Here is a 20,891-nt window from a genome sequence, read left to right as displayed (position 1 = left end):
ACAAGGACAAGACAGAGACATGCAGCATATAGACAATAGTTTTCTTACTTATGCCACGTGGAATCTTAATGTAACTGCAGTTTTAGTGACAGGCCAAAATGATAAAAATATTTAAAATTCAAGGAAATATCAAGATCAAGACAGAAGGCCTTTTTGTGTAGTAAAAGCAAATTATTAAAAACAAAATGCTAGTGAAATTGCAGTTATTGTTATATTCCTAAGTGTTCCCAAAAGAAAAAAACTGGCTAGAGCATGTTCATCTCAGGGTTCCTTCAGAAAGTGTATGTTGAAGTACACTGCCACATAACTAGAAAAGACAAGTTAGTACCATTGAAGTTTTTTTACTTAAATATCTGATGTCTTCAATAGGTTTGCAAGACCACGTGGGTTTCGTCTGTCAGTTCCATCTGGGGCTTAGCTTCTTAATACCTTAAATTTGTCTGTGGTAATTTAAAGAATTTAGAACTAGCTTCCAAACTTTGAGGATACAACTGCCCAGCCAACACCAGACTCTAAAAGAAAGCCTGAAAATAAACTACGATGTAACAGTGATAAGCCACTCAGTATTTCGTATAGCCCACAACCCCAGATGTCACTAACACAGGGTTCCTGAAGAATCCAGTATCAAGTCTGCTTATTTAGCCAATGCATTTCAGGCCTTCACAAAAGTGTATCCAAAACCTTCAAACACCACGTCTACTCAGGTAAGCCTCCCAAGCAGCTTTTCTGTACATCTCAGCTGCTTCCAGTTGATTAGCTGCTGTTAATCATCATCATAGGTTGGGGCATAATATCAGAACCTCATTTGCCAACAACTTCTTGTGGGCTGTTACACTGCTGACCAAGATTATCCCCTCCTGCTTCTAGCTCAACTCCTGGAGTCAAGTGAAGAAATTCTGGTTTCATGCTTACTCAAGAGCCAGAACTAAAGCCAATTACAAATTCAGAATGCTCCTCAGCCATTCCAACTGCAGCTTTCGTATAATTCCCAGTAGCCAAGGAGCCCACGGAGCTCATTTCTGCGATGAGCAGGCACCCCCGGTGCAACGGCAGGCCCACTTCTCTCAGGCCATTCACAACTCCTGAGCCTGGCACTGTGTGAACATTTACTAGGTCAGCCCAGGAAGCTATTTTAAAGACACCACCTTCATATTGCTTCTTTACTGTGTTCCCTATATCTGCAAATTTTCGATCTTCAAATATTAAGAACTCATGGTGTTTTGCCAGAGTTGTTAGCTGCTTCATTGTATCCTGAGTAAAGTCATTCAAAATATCTACGTGAGTTTTGAGCATGCAGATGCTGGGTCCAAGAACATGTGCCAGCTGTAGCAGCTCTCTGGACTCTGAAACATCAGCAGATAAACACAAATTGGTTTGCTTCTTCTGCATAAGCCTAAGAAGCTTTAAGGCAACAGGGTGGATCCCAGGCAGTTCTGCACGCGCAGCAAAGCTGAGTTCTTTGGGTGCCTTCGTTACTGAGGAGAGGGAGCCATTATGATTAACTGCCACAAAAACATTCTTCTGAATAAACTGCTTCACTCTCTCAACCATGTCAGCATCAATTTTTTTTGTTCCTCAAGAATTTCCAGCATTTTGGACAATGTACACAGAGTGGAGATGAATCCCCTGTGCCTGTAACCTGTCCTTGCCTCCTTGCTCTCTGTCCAGCAGCACTAGTGACCTCAGGCCCTTCTTATGAAGAGCCTCAACAGTTTCCAAAACACTAGAACCACTAGTAACAACATCTTCAATTATCAAACAGGTTTCGCCTGGATTAACAGCCCCTTCTATAAGATGCTTAGTACCATATTCTTTGGCTTCTTTCCTTCTAATTAGCATTGGAATTTGATTGGTTGAACAAATAACTGTAGCCAAAGGTAGAGCTGTGTAAGGCACTCCACATACAGTGTCAAAGCTGATCCCTGCATTTTGAGTAGTTTGGAATAAAATTTCAGCAATCTAAGAAGCCGTGGTCGAGACACAATGCCCCGCAGATCGATATAGACGGGGGAGGAGAGTCCACTCTTGAGCACAAAGTCCCCGAACTTGAAAGCTTGCATGTCGTAGACTAGTTACCAAAAAGCCCAGAGCTGTAGCTGCAAAAGCCATCTGTAACAGAACCCCAATCAATGAATTGGATTGCCTGTCTGTGGGTCTTCACCCGCATGCTTATGATGCAATCGTACTACGGACACATTCAAAAAGGTTGAATAACAGATCTATTTATAAGGAAGGTAAAGGAATAACCCAGGGAAAAAAGAAGATAAATACAAGTTAACGACAAAGTCCTACCAGTTCTGCTGACTTGGACTCCACCAGCACTCTAAAAGCCAATCGAGAGCCAAAATGATCAGCTGCGAACCACCAGGCCAAGAGACCCCCAGAGCCCACATGTTCGGTTTTATCCCAACTTGGTTGCTCAGCTCCACCCTCATGTCCCAGCATGCTTCTCCTTGTTATTGATGGGATTAGTAGTTCCCGTATCTGGAGTGGGGATGGAGTCCATGAAACCTGTACCTGTTAACATTTGTGTCCCCCATCAGATTATTGGGGGGGCAGAACAAGCAGTACCTTCAAGGTGGGAGCGGAGTCGGCGACCGGAGATTCCTAGAAAAAGGGAGAAAAGAGGAAAAGGGGAACGGGCATGAAAAGATACGGTATCAGAGTTGGGTGCAAGTCTTCCTCCTCTGGTCTCAGCAGAGGTTTATTTTATACATTTCAAGCAAACAGTAGGATGACATTAGCATACGAATTGGGCTGAGATCTCGGTCATCTTTTCTAGAAATTCAGAATTGTATTGACCTTTAGCTGAGATTATAAAAACATTCTTAAAATCAATCTAATAAAATTAAGATAGCTTTAAGATTTATGAACTTAGGTACCTAACATATTTATCACAGTGATGATTGGCTAAAATACAATCCCTTTAAATCTGAAATGCTAATTTATGACCTTCAATCTCATTGAGAGATCTCAAAAAGAGCCTAAAGTCGAGGACTAGGGTGTTGGCTGGGTGGAGATAGGAAGGATAAAATAAGGTCATGGGCTATGGTGGAGTAATTCTCTTGTAAATCAATCACAAATAACAGTAAAGTTCCTTAAAGCTGAATAGAGGATTTAGGTGAAGTTTCTTATTTAAAGACTAAATGGATAAACTTAAGTAGTTCTTCAGAAACTGAGTAGGAGGATTATGTGAGATAGTAGAGAGATGAGATTTGGGTTCTTGTCCAGGCAGTACAAGAATTGATTGTTGTAATGTTACCTTGTCCTATAATAATTTTGTTATGATTGTTTTTATTAATTAGCCAGATGGATATTTTGTATTTCAAGAGGACTTTCCCAATCTGGAACAGCACTTGGCTTGCCTGCCTGAGCCAGGCAGCAACTTAGGAGGCTAAGGCAGTCCAGTAGGAAACTGATTGTTGCTTGAAATATTTTGGTTATACAAAAAACAGGGGTCAAAACATGAGCCAGTGTAGAAATTCTGATTTTTTTCAGAGCATTTCCCCTCCACTTAGCATGTCAGTCAATAGAGGTTGCATAGCTTGTGTCACCAACTTAAATTTCTCAAAGAGAAACTTCTTCCTTAGATCCCTTGTGGTTGAATATGAAATGAAGGAAATAATCAAAATACAATAGGGAAGCTAAAATGTCAGGCTGGAAAGGTCCAGGGGACTCTGGTAAACAAATAAGGAATGCACTATAGAGAGAACTAACAATACTAAAACTCAGTTGTGACCTGTTGGAAGCCACAGGTTACAATATAGAGGATATTAGAAATCAATAATTAGAACAGCGAGGATACCAATCTATAAGTAAAAAGTGGTATACATAACCAACATGACAGAACTGAGGACAATTACAATGAAAAGCACAATCATCAGGGTTGACTGAGGGGAAAACAAAAGAAAATGACTAGAATAAGGCATCCTAATTAAAAGGGAAGTAAACAGATTGGTTGCATAGATTGAACTAACTTATTGTCATTAAATTACATATGGGTGGGAAAACTTGAGGCAACCATAAATACTTCAGAATCTCTTTCCAGGTGTTCAGACCTGAGTATCTCTTTAGACCTAGAAACTAGAACTGAATGAACTGTATCCCCAATATGAAAGACCAGATTGCACCATGGCAAGTGACTGCATAGTAATGATTTCCTCGCTTGCCAAGATGATGCTATTTACTTGGTCTCCTACATTGGGTATTTATACCCACAAATATTTCATGAACTTTACTTTCCAAGACAACATATCTGGAGACTGTAGCATAAAGGGAATTTGTACATTGTCAGGCAACTAAATGAGTCCTGGGCTAAATTCCATGCCATGGAGTCACCCACTGGTCATCTTACTGATACCAGACAGCATAACTGGAGTAAAGACATATTTAGTAACACTATAGTGTATATAATATATTCCTACCCATAGGATAAGAGCTGTCAATGAGAAAACAAAGTGGACGATTCTGAAACAGACATATTTTATTGCTTATTCTTTCTAGGATATAACATTTGAATTTCTTTCTTGGTCATTTTGAGGCTATTCAAGTTTCAAGTTCCTTTATTAAATAGAATGCAGATTCAATCAGTGGATGTTTATTACCTGTGTAAGACATCAGTGAATTGTAATAATACTCAATGAATCCAGAGAAAAATCCCTGCCATCGAGAATCTTACGTAAACTGAATACACAATCAATTTTCTGTAGAGAAATAATGGACTACATTTAGGAGCAACTATTTTTTTCTGCTTCTATTGTTACCATTATCCCTTTCAATGCTGGAATCTTCTATTACCAATAGTGTTGGGTCCCAGCTGGGATGAGCCTCCCCAACCATCCCCGGAGCTTAAGCACAGATCACCTGTGTGAGTTGCTTAACCTTTGGGCAGCTGATTAATATCCGCCCTGATCGCAGTAGCGCATGTGAGAGAGATTTCCTCCTGTCCCCAGGCCAACATCCTGGGATTAAGGGTATAAAAGGGAGGCTGGAAAGGATAATGAGGAGAGAACGTGTTTTGCTGCTACCATCTACATGTGCTGACTCTTCAACCTCAACGTCCCTCAACATCCCCCGCACAGACTCGTATCCCTGCCGTTAGGGCGTGGCACAGTAGCGTTCTTCTCTACATGAACATTTTCTCACACACCCATCAGTGAGAGCTTCAGCAATTAGGCAACCATTGTACACCTGGGACTCCTTTGTATGATCTGACTTCCATTTTAAGTATTTAATCCATATATGATGCCTCCTCTTTAACCATCTATTGTATATGTGCAGGTTTGAGACATAAGCTTCAAAATATAAAAGTAATACTTAAGAGATAAAAATTAGGATCTCCCTGGTGGCACAGTGGGTTAAAGCACTACATTATGAAGCTCTTTGAAGCCTCTGCAGCACAAGTTCGATTCCTGGCCAGGGAGCTGACCCACATGGCGTGGCAGACGTCTCCTGATCCACCCACTGCTCCCCTCAGCAGTGTATTTCAGTAGATATGTCTGTTCTGCTATCCACTGTGTCTCTAGTGAATCCTCACCCACCACACCTCTGGCCTGTACCCCACTTCTATAAGCATAAATAAAAATCTTTTTAAAAAAAATTGCTGCAAACTTCTGTGAATGATCAAACAGTATGCAGTAACTGGATGCATGCTGACTTTATGTTAAGAGAAGGTAGAAAACAACTTCAGACCAACTCTGAAAGTCAGGTTGTGGCATATAAGTGCAAAGACTGATTAAGACTTGATTCAAGCAAGGAAGACCCAGATTGGGTAATCAACTACATTTAATTGGACTGTGAGCAGCCTGGAAATAGTGTGGTATGATGTGTCAAGGGACCTGAGGGTTTGAAGCTGGATAGTAACTGTCCTCTTTGAGTCTGCCAAAAGTGTCAAGACCTTTATGATGGAAAACAGAGGGGCTTGGTCAACTTACTCTCAGTAATTGGATAAATCAAGATATCACTTAAGTATCTAATCCATGATAGTAGGAGGCAGGCCATAATGTCAGCTAACCACTGCTGATCACTCTCTATATCTTGCACAGACATCAGATCCTTCTCTAGGAATTTAAAATTCCTATTCTAAGGGAATGGGACTAATGTATACTTGAATCATTTCTGTAGAGGTTGAACTTTCCAGTAGCTCATTTGACTAATTATCTGGACTAGGTCACTGACAAAAGTTCTGAGGTAAGCTCTCATATCAAGAACCAAGACCACCACTTGGTCTATTACCACAATCCAAGAAAAAGAACTTATTTCTGGATATAATCCTGATAAAAAAACATTAAATGATTGTCAATAAAAAATCAAATGGACATTTCTTTCAAGGAAGCCATAAAGAATATGTGGTGAAGACTCATCATTAAAATCAACAGTGGATATATCTTGTGGGTCAGGGTCAGACCACAAAAGATGACTCAACAAATCCCAAATTTTCAATCCCCTGAATTACCACATACAGGGCAGTTCCAGGAGGAAAGGACTTGGATATGAGTCCTCAATCATGTACTTAAGAACTCTGGACAAGACCCAAAAGCAGGCATGCAAAGAAAAGCAAGTCCTTCTCACAAAGAGAATGAGAAGAATATAGATTGATCAGTGACATGTACCAGTACAGTCTGACCTGAAACATCAGGGTGCAAGTCAAAAGCTGGGAAATCAAGAGAAAGCCAGTCCACGTGTGTTCAGTTGCAAAGCTGAACACTACTGTCTATACTGCACCTTTCCTAGTTCCCCATTCAGGAAGTCAGGCCTGTAAGTGGAGGTTTGTTTCTTTGCCTTCCTTGGAGGGCTCTAGAACCCTACAGGCAACAATACATGCTCTATTCTTGGCTTTCCTCAGTTTAACTCACAAGATAATCCAATTGAATATCTTGGTAATAAGCATTTCAAAAACTATTTTCAGGAGAGACAAACGCCCCAACTGAAGTTACACAAAGATAACCTCTTGAATGGTGCTGTATTAAGTTTTTCCTTAACATAGTACCAAGGAGAGAGAAAATGCAATTCAAGTTGGCTCTACTTGCAAAAACTATTTAATATTGCCACAGATCCTGGTAAACTGAGAGTTGCAAAAAATATATCACTTCAAACAGGACTTACTAAAATTGTGTTCATCTCCAATTTAGTCTTATGTAGAAAATTAGTACATTCAAGTTCTGTCAGTTGGCACTAGCTGAGGTCTTTTTCCTTGTTAACTCTTCCAGGAATAATTTCTGCAATATGAAAACTTTGAATTTCCTTGTCTTCAGATTTTTGATTATTTCACTCACTTTTGACCTCTGGTGTTCTAGTTATAATAGTAACAAGCAATTGACGTATCACTTAAAAGGCTTCATATAAATTTTAGAATGCCAGTCTTAAGTTATCCATTAAATACTATTCCAAGAGATAATTTCCAATGTAAGTTCCATTAAGTTCCAATGTACCAAGATACCAACTTCATGTCAAGATTTTCCCATGAGGAAAGGGAGAAACTTTATTGGAATGTCTCAGGAGTTATGCTTCGGTCTCAAAATATTCCTGTGATCAATCAATTCATTTTTTTTTCAATTTAGCTTTCTAGGAAGTGTCCTAAGTCTTATAGGAAAAACATTAAGTTACAATAAAAGCTTTGGCTAAACTTACCAGCACAATGCTGACTGCCAAGCCTGAACATTTTGATACCAAAATTTGACTCCCTGACTTTGAAGATAACTCCCATTTTACTGTATATTAAGATTAAAAAAAAAAATCCATGTACCTAACATCTATAATCCAGATTTAAGAGGATATGTAATTAATTCAACTTTCTAGTCATATGTTTTAAATCAGTTTATTTCAAATCTCATTAATGGTTATCCTCAACCTGAAGCATTTACAGTTCCCATTACATTTCTGAGCTCAATTTCATTAAGCACAAGCTATGCTGACTTTATATCCTCTCAAGGCTAGGGTAACTTGATATAGTGTATGATGTAAGCATACAACATATAGATATAGCTCCTTAATATTCACATACTTAATCTTAAACAACTGGGTTCACAAAAGCACAAAGCCATTTCTTCACTTCCTTACAGATCCACTCTACTGCTTCCTGATATAAAGGCAGTTCTCCTCAAATTGAAATAGCTAGATTGTTTGTTCACCTTAACGGCACTAAGAAAAATGGTCTACAAAATGACAAAGGGAAAAAATAAAACTTACCCCAAAATCAAAAGTTAAAATCAAGACAAAGAGTTTTCCATGAAGTCAAAAACAAAGTATGCTGTCAGAAGTCACATTGTTCAAGGTGCACCTTAGGCTATGGAAGGAGAAAAAATAGTTCAGAGAGCAATAATCAAGGGAGACTCATGGCTTTACTCTTGAGTTCCCAGTTTTTAGGGAGGAAGTTAATCCTGGGGTATCATGCAGGCTTTCTTCACACTCAGCAATGTAGTCAGTTTTGTGCTTCTGAATCTTTTTTTTTTTTTAAAGATTTATTTATTCATATGGAACTGGGGGTACAGGCCATAAATGTGGACTGCTGAGGAGCAGCGGGTGGGTCAGGTGAGGTCTGCCTCACCATGTGGGTCTCCTCCAGGGCAGGCGGGAATCGAACTCATGTGGAAGTGGCTTTAGCTTCTCAGTGTTGTGCTTTAACCTGCTGCGCCACCAGGGAGGGCCCTGTGCCTGTGAATCTTAAAGATGTGTTAGTTAGAATTGTCTGGTCCTTTTGCTCACAGTTGAACTGGGACATCTCCACTCTGCTAGGTCTTCACTAAGGCTCAAATGAAACCCACTTTTGGAACCATTCTTTTTTTTTTTTTTTTTAAGATTTATTTATTTGCGCATACAGAACCTGGGTACAGGCCAGAGACTCAGGGGCAGTGAGAGACTTCACCAGAGACAGAGTGGGGAGCAGAACAGGCAGATCGAGGAAGTACACTGCTAAGGGGAGCAGCGGGCGGGTGAGGAGAGGTCTGCCGCGCCTCCGGGGCAGGCGGGAATCAAACTCATGCGGAAGTGGCTTTAGCTTCTCAGTGCAGTGCTTTAACCTGCTGCGCCACCAGGGAGGGCCTGGAACCATTCTTATAGGTGACACAAAATCTGATCCCCAGTGTTAGATGGATTTTTGTTCTTGACATTTAGACTGTTATTCAGTTTGCCTGGAGACCATAATCTATGAGACAATGTGTAGCTAATAAGTAATCTCAAAATCACTGCTTTGAGTGCCTTCTGAAACAAATACTCTAAATGTGTTTCGGCAATCCAAAGTGAGGAATTATTTCCTTCAGTGTTTTGCAGTAGCTCTTTCTGTTCTAGTGGAATAGATTTTACCTTTACTGAGAAGGTAAATACAGAAGTCAAATTATGCTTATAATTGCCATTGGTCTTGGGCATTTGGACAAAAACTCTACTTGCCAGCCTTCAAAGGGGCATATGTGCCTATTGTGAACTGTTCTATGGTGTGAGTCAGTCTTCAGATATTCTTGCACATAAGTAACAAATATGGGTCATCCACTGAGCTACTCCATACAAATATGGACACACTCTAGTAAGGTATCTGGCCCATCTATAGTGGGATCCCTCTTGCAGACATTTCAACACTGGATACACAGCCTCAGAATGAACTCATGAGGTAAGATACTCATCTCAAAAAGGAAGTGTGGTTAAAATCATTAAAACCTCTCTCACAGGCCCTTTCCTACTCCTGGTTAGTATATTCAGGCAAACAGAGTGCAGAACAGGGATGAGTGCCTCCTGAAGAATGGAACAAGCAGTTCATTGGCCACACAGTCGCTTTCTCTGTTGCTTTCTACAATTTCAGATCCATCCTAGGATAGCACATCAGAGCTAGCTGATGACAAAGCTACAGCTTTCAGTAAGGCAAACATCCATAGCAGGTGCCTTTAATTTTTATTGCTAGTTGTAAGGAGTTCCCTTGCAGTCCATATGGCCCCCATTTGCATGTAGAATCATGACTTGACTATTCTGTGTCAGTCTGTCTGCTCTCGAACCTTGAGCATTCCAAGGACTCGGGTCAGGGCTATCAACTTAGTCTTCTGTGAGGACGTCCCTGAAGGGAGTTTTTTACTTTTGTGGTATCCTGAAGCATCACCACTATATATCCTGTGTGCCAGTGGCCATGCTCCATAAGTTATTGTCCAGAAACAACTCCCACACTATATCTGATAGGGATGGTCAAGTTTGATCAGCCAGTATATACTGTTAGAACAGTTTCCAGATAGCTGAGTTAATTTTCCATATTAATGCTGTCTGCATTGATTAGGATCGAGAACTGGTGGCCGTACTCTATTATCTAACAGCTTACCCATGCAATTAGCATTCAACCGAAGTCTACCCTAACAATCAAAAATTGATAAAGTTGATGTGGCCCAGTGATGAGCTGACCTAATATAAATTTCTCCTCTTCATGTAGAAAGTCTACTGGCAACTACATAATGCCTGTTTCTAGATTAGCATTCCCAGGCTCACCTCCCATCTCTCATGCATAGTCTGAAAGGCACTCTGATGTCTGGCAGCCTTAAGACTGTTGAAATAAGCCTTCCCCTTATTTCAGAAAAGGCTTATAATCATTCCAGAGCCCAAAACAAAGGTTTGAAGTCCAGTCCTTTAAGGATTTCATATTGGTATTTCGCTGTCAACCCAAAGTTGAGGATCCAAGTTTTACAAACCTAGCCATCCCTGAAAACCCATGTAATTGCCTTTTATTACTGGGGACTTTAAGAATTCAAATTCCTTTTTTCTGATTTGACATTAGAAAGGTAGACAAAGGCTACCAAGTGCATCACTTTTGATACAAAGGAGCCTTTTGAAGTGACACCTTTGTAATCACACTCTGCCAGGTGATTCAACACCATTATGGTATTCACCAGACGAGATTAAATCAGGCTTGGCAATTAGTAAATCGTACACTATTATAATAAGCTTTCCTGTTTTACTTGAACTTTTGAGATCCTGACCAGTATTTTCCTGAAAGGAAGCATTCTTAAACACTTGCTGAAGCAGTCCAGCAATATTATAGCACTTAAGACTCTGATTCCTATCATTCAAAAGCTAAAGAACAGCTGGTCCCAGGCATCTATCAGGATGTATAAAGACATCTCTCGAGTCCAGTACTGAGTTCCGGTCAAAATCCCAAGTATAGCAGTTAAAAGGGTATAAGTGTTTAGCACAGTCAGATGTGTATTCTGGACAGTTTCATTAATGGCTGTCAATCCTGAACAAAACAATATTCATTTGTGTCTGATTTCTTTATCAGAAAAGTCAGTGTTGTACGGGGAGCTGCAGTGCTGACTAAGGCCAGATTGAAGAAACTTTCCCTGTATTGGCTAAATCCCCATCAAGACATGCTCTTTCAAAGGAGCTTGTTTTCTCAAGTTTTCTGTTCCCTTCCACTATGTCTACCCTAACAGGCTCTGCATTTTTAGCAGATCAACCCATCAACCCAAACCTTTCTTTTGTATAAATAGTGGAGCAGAACTTCACTTTTAGTGGAGCATCCTGAGTACCATCTGGAATTATAAGGTATATTTAGGGATACTTAAATATGCAATTTAGGGTGAAAAAAGTAATCTGTGTATTATGTTTTCTTACGGGGCTACAACCAAAGCGATATGGGGTTCAATGCTTTTTGCATATGGAAAACTATGTTGTAAACTTATGCTGCCAAATTGGCATTCCTGGGGGTTTAGAAAGTCTTGCTTTGGGCTTCTCAGAACACCAATGACTTGTACTCACTTCTTGCTGATAAAGCCAATTTAGAATTCAAGATTGAACAGGTTGCTCCAGTGTTTGCCCAAAAATTAACCAAATTGTCCTCCACAGTACCACCTAGGCTTCCAAAAGGGTTATTCTGAGCTTTTCCAGTCAAGTGGAGTTCCTAAGTCCCTCCTATTCACCTAAACTTCTATTCTGTGCTACCAATGGTCTCCTTTCCTCAATCTTTCTACATTCCTCTATCTCTACATGGAGTAGATTAATTCAGAAAAGACTCATAGAAAGGAATGCAAGCAATCTATTTCCTTCTCTTCTTTCTTGCTTCCATATGGGACACCTGTTCTTATGTCCCTCTTTGTCACCTTAATTATCTAAGTATTTTATAGAACATTTGGATTCATGTCCATGTAAGTTCAGGTGATCAGTCTTGCTGATCCTCATTGACCTTCTGTTGGAGTTCTAATACCTTTATCAGCTTTTATAGTAGGGGGCCTTTGTTCACCAATATTAGGGTACCAGTTAGGGTCTACCACTGGGACAGCATCCACTTTTGGGGTTTCTAGGTCCTCCTGATAGAGATAATGAACATCTCACTAATCCTCCTTAAAACCATTCTGTTCATACATGTTAATAGCATTTGTAACATGTCTGCCCAAATAGGCCCATGGGAGACAAAAGTAGAGGCAAACAAGTAAGCCATATTTCTAGGAACTACCGTATGGAGAAACAGTTCCTTCAATTTAAAAAGTCCCCAGTGTAAGATTATGCAATGAATAGTCACCAGTTTTTGATGGGTGAACTAAATTAATAGGGGCAAACTGTCATCTACTAAACTGTTCTACCCTGTTATATCTACTATGCCCAATATGGGGTTCTCCATCTTGGGGAAAGTAATTTCAGTCCTATCTTGGGGGAAAAAAACAGCAAGACTTAGAAAGCCAATTGCAGCCTCCATGGGAGATACTCTGGTCTCTTAAAGGATCCTCTGCTAATGAGTTCAAAGCTTCCAGTGCATGATTATGGTCCTCTTCCTCTACTCCCGTATAAAGCTATCAGGATAAGGAGAAGGATTCTTTCCCTTTTGTGCTATCAAATGGATTTCTGCCTTTCCTGAAATCTAACTTATGGAGCAATCAGAATGTGTTCTTATGGGCTTTCAAAATAGCTAAATCCAGCAGTATAGCACTTGCAGCCATTGATTTAGTAATCATGTGCACCTTCGTTCCTGTAGTTTCCCTATTGGAAGATCTCCCATTCTGCACACTGACTCATACATTCTCTCCAATGCAGTACCCAGTTTGTAAAATCTGCAACATGAAATTGAGCCCTTTGGTCAATAGCAGTAGTAAGGCTCCTTGTAGCAGCCACCCCTCCTCTTTGGCTGTACTGTCCTGGCAATGCTCCAAACACAACTGCGGTTTTTCCTAGCCTGTTTGCCTGTTGGCCCTCGTGATGTGTAGTCGTCTGTTCATCATTCAGGGATTGTCTTTGTTTATGTTTATGTCTGTCTCTGTAAATACATAGAGGAAGCAAGCCCAGCATTTTCTCTTCTGTCATTTTGCAGGACTCCACTGCCACTTAGGTTTTAAACCTTTCTTTAGTGACTTGTGTAATTCTATTTTCTACTTCTGCACTACCAGCCAGTGTTGCAAAATTTTGCAACCTTATAACTGAACAGTGGTTGATCAAACTTCCCAGGGTACCACTGGTACATGGTTCATGCTAAAGATGGGTCACAACTGCTAATACTGGTATGTTGGAATAATGTGGCTCTCAATGCAACATGTGACTGCCTGTCACAGGAGGTAGGGTACCATTAAATAAGGGGAAATACACCAATTATTCCCTTAATCTTTTGTCATCAGGCTTGGAGTATATTAGTCACAATATACCAACAGTTATGGCTATTGATTATTCGTACACTTGAGTAACTGCTACAACCAGTGTTGGCATTGGCATTTTCCTGGTTCAAAACTGAGTAAATGATAAGCAGGTTTCATTTCATGGACTAGTGGTAGTTATCACTTGTGAGAACCCAATGTCTACCTACACATCAGAAGTTGCTGGGTTGAATTATCAATACCTCCTTTCAAAAGGGATGTGGCTTCAGTGTTGTGCAAGCCAGTGATTTGTTTAGCCTGTTCTGAAATGTCTATCTCAATATTTACATCTTTGAAATTGAAGAATTAAAAATGTGAAGCAATTTCAGCTCTTATACAATGTTATTAAGTATCCAAATTTGTTGACTCTTCTCTTGATATGTCTCAGAACTAACTATACAAACTCATGTCGTAGTGCTATTTGTTATAAAGATTTAACCATATAACAGTGGTAGAATATAAAGAATGTTAGAGCACAACAAACATGAATCCTATAAGTCTTATACTGACATCCAACTATATATCTTAAATATTCAAAATTCAAAGTTGAATTTCACCATACACTTTGGAATAGCTGTTGTCTACGCTTGAACCATTGAAACCAGTAGTCATTACTGAATACTGTACACATGCAAGAGAAGCAGTGAGGTGCAGCCTCCAGCCAGAGGGGTACATGTATAACCAAGTCAATGGTAGAAGGTGGAACTTTCCAAATTCCATCCACTGAGAAGAGGGTCGGGAAGTTGATGGGGAAAATGGGGATGGAGTTGCAACTCTTGGCAGTTAGACCTCTAGTGAGGAGAGGTATCTGTGGAGAAGACAGCAGTTAGCAAGTGGACATTGGTTTCTACTCATCAGAAGCTACACGACAGATGTATCTGACCTGACCGCTACCTCTCAACTTTCCCAAATTTGTACCTCCCTTTAATTAATCCCTCTTTGACCTTCAGAAAGAAACCAACTCTGACATAGTTTGGTGTGATGAATGTTAGTATGTTTTTGGGAATTGGGTAGGGTACTCTTGGGTAATGTATCCGTGAAAGGGTATAGTATAAGTATAGGGCAAAAGGAGAATTTGTAATTCTAATACATTGCCCACATAAATTGTTCTTCACAAGGGAGGGTCTAAAGGTTGCATGGCCTTCAGGTTTTCTGATGTGCAGGCCTTGAAAGTTTTAACTTCCATGGGTGGATCACTGGATATGGTCAAAATAGGATGAGAAAGGAAATTTTGGCATGAGTCACCTCTGTCACTCATGGAAGCTATAGCAATCTATTAAGGGAAAGGCAGAAGCAACAGCCCTTCTTTGAAAGTTCCTTCTTTGAAAGTTTCCTTAGCCTTGAATCAGAGCCACCATACAACAGGTGTTGATTTTTCCACTGAAGGCCAGTGTACCACCAAAAGGCCAATCAAGGGTACTAAAAGATGATTCTAAGTCAAGACATACTTAGACACTTACCTACAGCTGATCTACTTCTATATCCTGCAATTGGTATCTCACTACTTAATCTCAGAATTTATAATCCCTATTCAAAAAAAAATAGTCATAATTGTATCCTTGCCTATCCCAAAAAATCCACAAAATTTTCTAGAGATTATGCTTTCCAATATAGTGACTGCTGGCTAATTATTGTGATAGACTGACAAGCTACTGAGATAACTCACATATAAAGCTAGTCTTGAAGTTTCTGATTATAGAAAGAATAGAATAGCATTCTTCAAGGTTATATTTTAAGATAAAGGTTAAAAAAAATAGGGAAGATGGAGTATATGGAGAGAACTATTCCATAGAGACCTCGTGGATACCATTTAAGAAATATAAGCTTCATTGACAATGAACTAGTACACAAATCAGATTCTCAGTGGTGACTATATCCTGTAAGCTATGATTGACAATAGGAGATGACACTATGAACACAACAGATCCACAGATCAGAAAATGACTATTAAAACAAGGCATTCCTAAGGGCAAGATGAATGGAAGCTAACCATGACTCTGAAGAATCTTTTGCCAGGTTTCCAGAACTGAGGCTCTTTTCAGACCTGGATGTGAGGGACAGAAAGAAAAGCTTGGTCTCTAACATGAACAACCATATAAATATGATCAACAATTTCTCTCTTAATCTTCAAAAAGCCTAGTCTATCTACTTGGGTCTCCTACACTACATATGTCCTTATACAGTTCATGAATATTGTACAGCATCCAGGATAACATTGTTTGGAAATCACCATATAATTATGGTCCACCTGCTAAAATATTGCTTGTTAGGAAAGATAAGTCCTGACCCAGATTTGGTGTCCATGGTCTCATCCAATGACTACTTCCTAGTATCTGGCTGCATAATTGTAATTTAAAATGCTGTTCAACTAACAACCCTAGTATATTTTTAACCTGAGAAGTAAAAATTATTGTGGCAAAAGTCAAATGAAAGTCTCTAAAACCCATCTCAAATGGAGAAAATAGTTCCTGTCAGAATGTCATGTTTCATGACAAGATTAAAACTATTCCAGGTCCTGATGCATAAGATCAGGAATCAGTCCATGTGTGGGTGCCTACTATGCCAGATGCTATTGCAAGTACTAGTGATGCTCTTAACACCAGATCTGTTATCAAGAAGCTTAATTTATGTGTAGACTGAACATAAGTGTTATAATATATTCTCACTGTAAATGGAATGTTGGAAAGGGATCAGACATGTGTAGGTACAAGGATCTAACACTTTTAAGTAAATGGTCGAGCTGAATTCACTAAAGGGACTTTTGACATGAAACTGACAAGGTGAAGGTACTTTTGGAAGGAACAAACATGAACCAGATTCTGCTGGAATCTTCCTAAGGGATAGGAAACAGTTAAAACTCCTGTCTCTCATTTTGGATATGGAATTCCCTTGAAATTCCTATTGAGAATTGTCCCTATGGGTGGTAAATTTCAATATAGTACATAAGTTTCAGGAATTTGGAATTAATCACTTTATGAATCAAGCTTCCGGGTAACTGATTTAACAAATGAATTGAGTTTTTCTTGAATTTGAGGTATCTAGCCACCTTGATTTGGTGTTTGGAAAGAAGAAACTACTGCTTATCTTTACATTGATTCTTTTGGAATTTCCTGATCTGCTGAGACCTACCCAGACCTCATTTCCCTTGGCTACATGTATTAACCACATAATCCCCTGCTTCCATTGGTTATCTCATCCAGGCTGCATTTTACTGGTTAGAACAGTTTGCTATGATGGACAAATAGCCTAGAACTCAAATTGGTGATATAATCAATTTCCCTTTGGTCATAAAACTTAGAATTAGTTCTGTATTGGACAAGACTAAACCTTACACCAAAAGCAAGCTGAAAAAAACTTGGCATGAATGTGGCAGTAGGCCCTAAAGGTGACTCACTTGGCACACCTCTATGGAGACCTAGCCCTCACAAGGATGTGGCATCAGTTCTATGCAAACGAGTTATTAAAAATTAAACTTAATCACTTGTCCAAAACAATGCTATTTTGTGTTCTTAGAAAAAATTTAAAACTCTCAGAACTAGCCATGCAAATTCCATATTATAGGAATAGGACTTATAAAATAATTATAATACAGTGACAAACATACAAATAATGTTGGCATTAACTCTTAGTTAATATAACATTCAAATATAAAATCAAAAATATCAAGCTTGATACTAATCTATGATTCAAAATATACATTTTAGGTGCTTTATATTTACCCATTGTTGACAATTTTGGCATGTATACCCAATATGTTGCCTACAGTTAAACAAATATTATTTCTGACCTAAAAGTACTTATGAAGTCATAGTGCTCACCACTGTGACTGATAGAAAATTGTTTTATAGTAAGGATAATGAATAGCTACTTTTAAGTGTACTTACGATAACTCATTTTTGTGGAAAATTTTAGACTTTCTCAGTGTCAGGTTCTTTATTTTCTACTCTTCAATTCTGAAAGAATACTTAACAGGTAATGGGGTGGTATCTAAACATAGGATCTGTTTTTTCCATCTTCTGGTGGCTTAATCCCATGGCTCTGCCTGAATTCAAAGTTGTAGGAGATAATTAAGGGTGGCCTTTAACATAAAGACCTGGATTTAAACTAAGGTTGACTCTAAATTCAAGTTCAGTAGTATTCTGCTAGTATCTTCTTTCATTCAGATTACAAATTTGTCACTAGCACGATTTAAATCTATATCCACACTGTGGGAGTGCTCAGGGTTTGGCAGACTGCAAAATGCAGGGCCCAAAGGGATATTGAACTTGAACAAAATCAGAACCATTCTAGATACAAGAACCCTAAAGGAGCTGAAAGTGTCTTGGGCAGTGTTGGAACATCTGAGTTCATGCATGATGGCTTGTTGTATATTTAATGTAACTTTTTCTCATTCCCTCTCAGATTGCCACCATGATACTTGTAACAATAGGGATACTATCTTCTAGTGTTTCTCTGATCAGTTTCCATCTTGCAATCTACTTTTGGAGATATAAAACCAAAAATCCTATCTTAATGATCATTTTCTTCTATTCCTCCTCAGTGTTGCATCTTAGATTGCCTAGGAAGAAGACTCACATCTAGCATGTAAGATGTTGATTAATGAGTTATGCTCTTGGGGACCTGTACCTAGAGAAAGTATAGCCGTAAAAATGGAGAATCTTGTGCAATAAGATCATATGAAACTGCACTCATATGTTGTAATACTAAATATGATCTAGATTGCCTCCCAGGAGTAGAGGTTGAGACATCAATTTAGATGCTGATAAAGTGAGTAGAGTGTGAATGGAAGGAACCCAAGCATAACAATATAATAGGAAGGTCTAACAGTTCATATTTTTTATAATCTTTGCTCTTGCCTGAGTGAGTATTTCTTGTGGCTCTTTGGTTTTATGTTTAGCTGAAGCACTTCAAATACATACAATCTAGTTGGTTGCTGAGAAAATTAGGCTATCCAAGGATGGTCTTATCTATGGTTAGTGTCAACCATAGCTCTAATGGATAAAAGGGAGAAGGATAGGACAGGGTTTGGCAGAAAAGCTTTGCAATATATTACAGGCTTTACACCTGAGGCAGGAGGGAAAAATGAATGAATATTAGACTTTAACCAGGGTTCTCGATTGGTTGAACAAAATCTTTTCAGATGTCACTGCACTCTGTGATGGTCTATATAGAAGTTCTGAATCAAGTATTAAGGTGCCTTTAATTTGCCTTTTCTGTCACTGGCTGGGAATATCTAACATTGTGATTGCTGCAGCAGGTTTGAGGGGGCAGTGGCTGGAGCCTGTCTCTCCCACCTGTTCCCCTTAAATAGCTCTCTTGTGGAAAATCTGAACAGATTTCCCTAGTACCAGGGTCTATATCCTAAGTGAAGAAATGTCTTATGGTTGACGGAAACTTTTCTCCTCAGTTCCTATGAACTAGAGACTTAAAGAATAAACTCCTTGAGTACATTGCCATATGTGCTCATCCAATCTATCTGGACCCCATGAACTTCCAGACGGAGCCTTGAAATTAGGCCTATCTCAAACATGAATTTTCTCAAGTGTGTTTGAAATTGCTCTTTAATCCTCGGTTGCTTTTATAGGTTCTTTTGGTGGGTTAACAAAAATGCCTCTACACTCACTTTACCAATTTCCTTGCCACATTCATTTACTATATATACATCTCTAATCTCCTTCTAGATGTAATTATTTTAGAGACTTTGTCAGGTCACCAGCAGTGAGATACTTAGCAATTGGCTGTCACTGTATTCCTGGGACTCTGTGTGGTCTACATTTCATAGTTGTCATCAAACACCTTAACAATCACTGTTACTTCCTTGGACACTCTAAACATTGTTTGCACCTAGTCTTATAAGAAGCAAATGTCAAGATGAAAGCAAATATTTAAAGAAGTTGACAGTGACCTCAAGGGAAGATGAGTATTGAGGCTATGGGCCTCATCACCATGTGTACTCAGGTCTTCAAGGACTACTAAATATAAACATCCTCTAGGCCTGTTAATGGCAAAATTGTAATCTGGATGAATGGAGACACACTGGCTTCTACTCAAATCTAAGTTTATCAGAAGGCAGATTACCAGCCATTAGTAACAATCAGTTCTTTTTCTTTCTAAATTGTTTGATACAAAGTAGGTTTACATCTTTGTATCTGATCTGTGGATCATAGGTTCAAACTTCCACAAGTTTGTACTCTCACCTTGCCTACCACCAGTGAAGATGAGCTTTAGAAACAACATTGTGACTGGACAGCAGTCCTTGGAAAGCATGATCGGGGTACCAATGTAGACATGGACTTCAAAGAGCACTAGCTGGATTCTCAGATTGTGTATATCTGAAGGTATCTATATTGTTTTCAAAGGTAGAACCATGGAAGCCAAAAAGTCCTGATCATCAGAGCCTGGGGTGGAGTTGATTTATTATCAATTCTGCATACAGGTTAACAACCACTCACCCTTAAACAATTTACTAGATAGCTACTGAGAGTCAGCTTCTTTTAATTACCAGACTGGGATCACCCTCTCTTGTGTGTAGAACTACTTCTCACCTTGTTCTGACTACAAGGAACTACTTTACTCTGATATGCTCAATGATATAAGAACAGTTAAAGTGTATCTTTGAGGGTGTTTTAAGAATACCAGGATCTTAGGAATTCTGTGTCATCACATCTAAACCTCAGACTTTCGAGGTGAAAGCTGTTTAAAGGCCATGTCAGCATGTCCTGAGGAATGAAGTGGGGTTAATGTGAGTAGACCATGTTCCCAACTCAGCCAGCTTGGGCTCTATCAATGAACAGATTAATATGTCTTTCCACATGACCTACTGAACTTTGTAATGTGCATAAAGGTCAACACTCATAAATTAGAGGGAGTGGCCAGGTCCTTCAAGAAGGCACCAAGATGGAATTTAATTGTAAGCCAAAATGTATAGGGTAATAAAACAAATCAGGGAAAGACTTTGAAATACAATGCAGATCTGACACCTGAAACCAAAGAAAAGGGAAAGAGGTTTGGGTAGAGGAAGCAAGACTACAGAGCAGTTTTAACTGAAGCTTCTTTTGAGACAGTACTTTCTCAAGGTTTTCCTATAAAGGAATCCTGCACCAGGCAAGTAAGTCTATGAGCCCACAGCATGCTCTGATCAGCCCAGAGCATTCCAAGTAGAGAGTGGCCACTAGCTCCTGTGCAGTTTGGAGGGGCAACGGGCAGGGGATGACTCTCTAGAAGGGAAACCTGAGCAGGACATGTACATGGCATGAGTGGTTACTCCTTCAGGGAAAACTGTTGAGGTACATGTTTGAGAAGAAACTT

General features: G+C 39.3%; 1 pseudogene; it reads right to left on the bottom strand.

Moving 5' to 3' along the window:
- Positions 1–683: 683 nt before the first annotated feature.
- On the bottom strand, positions 684–2,109 carry LOC101624009 (annotated as a pseudogene).
- Positions 2,110–20,891: the final 18,782 nt, after the last annotated feature.

The sequence above is a fragment of the Condylura cristata genome, unplaced genomic scaffold (assembly GCF_000260355.1).
Source record: "Condylura cristata isolate star-nosed mole 26May11 unplaced genomic scaffold, ConCri1.0 scaffold00008, whole genome shotgun sequence".
NCBI lineage: Eukaryota > Metazoa > Chordata > Mammalia > Eulipotyphla > Talpidae > Condylura > Condylura cristata.
This window is presented reverse-complemented; position numbering and strand designations above follow the sequence as displayed.